At 46.1% G+C, this 5,147-nt stretch overlaps 1 pseudogene; it reads right to left on the bottom strand.

The window, feature by feature from the left end:
• Positions 1–2,186: 2,186 nt before the first annotated feature.
• Positions 2,187–2,263, bottom strand: LOC130290079 (U2 spliceosomal RNA; annotated as a pseudogene).
• Positions 2,264–5,147: the final 2,884 nt, after the last annotated feature.

Raw genomic sequence — 5,147 nt, 5'->3', positions numbered from 1 at the left:
TTATGAACTACACTAACTTTAAAGCCCCTATAGCATAGTCAAATAAAAAAAAAAATCCTGGAATACCCCTTTAAGTATGCATGGGTTTCTCTAGGTTCTTTTTGTTTCCTAAACACTCAATTGTAACTCTAGGTTTGCACTTTCTAAAAATGTTGACGGTTTTGGTAAATATGGGCCAAAGAATTATTCCTTGAAATGAGAACGGACCTGGTACTACTATTTTCAAAGCCATTTCACCTCCCACTCACACAATTAGGCGGCATTTGGCCTCAGGAGCTGCAAGTTTTTCTGACACATTAAAATGAACTGAAAAGCAATTTCGACGGAGACCTCCATTTGTCAACCTTATGTGGTGTATGACTCATTCTTAATCTTCCAGCGGATTTGTTCTAAAAGGATAATTAATGTCTTAGAAATAAACATCACTCTGAGACTCCACAGTGTTCACCTCAATGTTTAAGTTAATGCGTGGACACAATAGGAGGACACCCCTGAGAATTCAGCCCATATGAAGGAAAATAGGAGTGCAGTGTGCTTGGTCATAGAGCTAATAATATATCAAAGAAGCTACTTTCCTTAAAGGGGTACTCCACCCCTATACATCTTATCAATCTATCCAAAGACGATGACGTTCTCGGCTGTGGCACCCCAGACATCTGTTGCACGGAGCGAACTTTGCTCCGTGTCGGATGACTGGCTATGCGGGGCGGCGGCTCTTGACATCACGGCCACGTCCCGCTCGTGAAATCACAGCCATGCCCCCTCAATGCAAGTCTATGGGAGGGGGCGTGACAGCTGTCACGCCCCCTCCCATAGACTTGCATTGATGGGCCATGATGTCACGAGCGGGGTGCGGCCGTGACATCAAGAGCCCCTGGCGCTGCACCCAATGCTCTAAACGAATGCAGGGAGATCGCCGGGTCCCCAGCACCGAAACCCCCGCGATCAGATATCTTATCAGATGTCTAGGGGTGGAGTACCCCTTTAAAGGGGATGTCCGGTAGAGAAAACCTATTTCATAGTCTCAATAAGTGAATTCTGAATGAATCAATGGGGATCTTCTGTCTAGGATCCGCATCTCTTGCAGATTGGTTACAAAGAGCATCTCTCTATCTGGAGGACTCGTCCTGTCTTGCATTACACAGACAACACATTAAAGGGGTACTCTACCTCTAGACATCTTATCCCCCATCCAAAGGATAGGGGATAAGATGTCAGATCGCCGGAGTCCCGCCACTGGGGACCCCCGCAATATAGCAAGTAGCACCCACCTGTAACTGCTTCCTGAAGCGATGGAGGTTCTCTGGCTAATTCATCGCGACCATGGGGACGGAAGATCATGACGGACGGACGTCACGCCCCCTCCCATAGGCTTGCATTGAGGGGGCGGGGCATGATGTCACGATCTTCCGTCCCCGAGGTAACGATCTTCCGTCCCCGTGGTCACGAGGAATTAGCCAGAGAACCTCCAGCGCTTCCAGAAGCAGTTACAGGTGGGTGCTGCTTGCTATATTGCGGGGGTCCACAGCAGCGGGATCCCGGAGATCTGACATCTTATCCCCTATCCTTTGGGAGTACCCCTTTAATGTCAGTTAGCACTGTGTAATGCTTTATTAGCCCAATGGTGGTGCTGTTGAAAAATTGAACACTTACTCCCATGTTTTTCCACAAATTGCAGCTGATCGATGGAGAGCTTCGAGATTGGCTTATTCTAAGAAGCAGGACTTGTCCAAAGTGATGTTCACCTTGATTTGTCTAGTATGAGAAAATAGGATGAGAACATTTTCCCCCCAGAAAAAGCAACATTCATGCTTATGGGCTATGTACTGTATTGCAACTTGTCATAATGCAAGTGAATACAATCTGACACCACACTTAGACCGGATCTATAAAAAATGTCTCTGATCCTAGCCAGAAGGCCGAGAATCAAGAGGTGAGTGACACAAGATGAAGAGTTCATGGTCCACTCAGTGAGCCAATACACCCAGTCAGTTTCGGCACCTCGGGGTCACCACTCCCCAAGGCACTGAAGTACCTCGGCTTTAGACCCTCCCAGCCTCATGGCGAGGCCCGGAGGAAACAGGTCACATTGGGGCAGCCGTCGAGCTGATTCTCAGAACCAGCCCCAGAACGCCTTGGTACACCTGTCCCCTCCATGCAGCGTCCATCCCCACCAGTCCCATTCCAGTGGTTCCTGTACACCGGTGAGAAATGATAAGAACAGATACTACACTTGATCTTAGCCAAAAGGCCGAAAAGCGATTTTAAAAGTATTAAAGTATTGGTAATTAGTATTGGTATTTGCTCCCTGTCTTAAAAAAATGGTTTTGGGACACCCCCTTGCCAGACCGTCTGTGGTGCCCTCTTCAGTGGGTGAACACCAAAGGCCGGACCTGTTACAGCCCAATCTGATGATCAAGTGAGAAAGTGTAGGGATTCGCTCGGTGGTTGTAATGGTCAAAGGTACATGTTATTGGAGATGCTGAATGATATATATAATAAAACAGCAACCCTATAAAAAACCACTAGCAAATCGTAAAAGAGCAAATGTAAGCAGAAAATACATTAAAGGCTGTTTCCATGGCAAAAAAAAAAAAGCATTGCTAAGGCCGAACATTTTCTTAATTTTTTTTCTAACTCATTTCCATATATCAACTTTTGAAGGATAAATAAAAATATTGCTGTCTTGGAAGAATAAAAAGCTGTTGACACATTAACGTGTACGGAAACACAAGGAGCGAATGGAAAGTTATAACATACAGCAAGGAGAATGTGAACTGGTCTGTCTATTATGTCACCATGAATGGCAGCTGTAAAACTCAGATTAGTCGGGTGGCTGAGGTAGGAACAGGTTTGCTGGACAGTAAAGTGTGTATTTAAAGGAGTACTCTGCCCCTGGACATCTTATCACCATCTTATCTCCTATCCCCCAGCAGCGGGACCCCCGCAATCTTCGCTCCGTGCAGCTAATGAACGAGGGGTTCTGCAGGAGAGATTGCGACGGTCCCGCACACATCTTATCCCCTATCCTTTACATTTGCACATTGCATTTTCTTGTACAGCTTAGCCAGAATCTAGTCACATGTTGAACTCTTAGCCAATGAGTTCAGGATCCTGTCCCAACTCTAAGAAAGTGGATCTTGAGCTCTTCTAGTCAGTCTAGCTCTGTTATCCTAAGGAGACTAAAAGTCTGTGAACCTAGGTATAACTAATGTCAGGAATACCTCATACAAGGAGGTCACATTGTCCCTAGTCCTGTCCTCAAGCAGATGTAACCTGACCCTAGCTCAAAGTCCCTATGTAAGGATATTTCTGCTCTTCAGCATTTTCTCGAAAAGGTCAATCTGCATTTTGCCACATCAGACATATTCATCAGACATATTCAAGTTCATGTGCCAAAGCACCAAAGTCACAAACCTCCAAAAGCATAGTCTGCGAAAATTGCATTATCTTAAAAGGGACAGTGACTAGATCCCATGTCTCCTGAATCATAAGTTGTACTACTTTATGCTGTATGTTTCCAAGCTGAATTTAAGATGTCTCTACTGTATTAAACTGCCCCAGGAGTTAAAAATAAAGTTAAAGGGGTACTCTGCCCCTAGACATCTTCTCCCCTATCATTTGGATAGTGGATAAGATGTCTGATCACTGGGGACCCTCGCGATCTCACCTGCGGCACCCCAGATATCTGATGCACGGAGTGAACTTTGCTCCTTGCCGGATGACTGGTGATGCGGGGCGGAGGCTCGTGACGTCATGGCCACACCCCGCTCATGACGTCACGGCCATGCCCCCTCAATGCAAGTCTATGGGAGGGGGCGTGACGGCCGTCACGCCCCCTCCCATAGACTTGCATTGAGGGGACATGGCCATGATATCACGAGCCTCTGGCGCTGCCCCCAACGCTCTAAACAAATGCCGGGTGCAGCAGGGAGATCGCAGGGGTCCCCAGTGGCAGGACCCCCGCGATCAGACATCTTATCCCCCATTGACCCCTTTAAAGTTGGCCGCTATCACACAACCTCTCTAGCGAATTTTCCATAAAAAGTGACAATTACCAAGGCAAATGAGGCCGATGTAATAGATTGCTCTGTTTCTCTTCAGTGCCAGCAGCACCTGCACTGGCATCTTACCAGGGTCAGGGGTTCTTCTTGCTATAATTACTGCCCTATCTATTTGGCAAGAGTGATGGCAGCATTTGATCTGCTGTTTTCGTATGCATTTCAGCTCCTTGGTATATATATATTGCATTCTTGAAAGACAATCGGTTATTATGGTAGAAAAAAACAAAAAAAAACGTTTCACCCTAACAATGCCGGTTTGCGTATAACAAGGCTAGACCCTCAGTCTAGTGTCTGCAGGCTGTCTCAAGCTTCATCCGGAAGAATAGGGTCATAGTTGATTTGCGCAGTTTAATACACATGAAGACGAAGTTGGCTAAATAAGGGAATTCTCCAGTCTGCTGGGAGAGAGATAACGTGACAGAAAATGCGGAGGTGGTGTGTTAGCTTTCAGCTTGTGATATTCTCTGCTGATCCAAAAACAAAGAAGGTCCATGACACCGTGTAAAGGTTTCCACACGACGAAGGAAGAACCTGCAAGCTGGCTCTGTGCAGATGACAATGCGTCAGCTTGGCAAGAAGGAATGTCAGAAGGGTCAGACTGGCACAGAAGATGGGGAGGCACACAAGACTGGCAGTGTATTGGGGCTGCCCATCACTGTGCGCTTGATGGCAGCATATGACACCGCAGATGGTGAATGCTATTTGTCTCAGATACTAAGCTCACTGCGTGGGCTGCAGTCCCCTCCAATCTTAAGTACAGGGGGTCTTATGAAAAGACGTCGTATGCGTGGGAGAGACAAGCAGTGCACCCAAAAATACGGCTATTTTTAACCTCATGCTTTTCTAAGCAACGTAATTACGTTACTAGAGAGCCATTCACATGCAGTTATATACAAATAGATATCAGACGGGGGATTTCTTAAAGGAGCTGAGGAAAGCCACTCTTAAATACCCTAGTACACATCTTCAGGACCCTCATCTATTAGCCAGACTGGTAAAAATGACAACTGTTGGGTTGTTTACTTGTAAAATATCTTTTTATTGTTTTATTGAAAAACAGTGCAATTTGACACAGCAATTGTC

This window comes from Hyla sarda, chromosome 8, assembly GCF_029499605.1.
Source record: "Hyla sarda isolate aHylSar1 chromosome 8, aHylSar1.hap1, whole genome shotgun sequence".
In the NCBI taxonomy this organism is placed as follows: Eukaryota; Metazoa; Chordata; class Amphibia; order Anura; family Hylidae; genus Hyla; species Hyla sarda.
The sequence above is the reverse complement of the archived record's forward strand: the minus strand, read 5'-3'. Positions and strand labels throughout refer to the sequence as shown.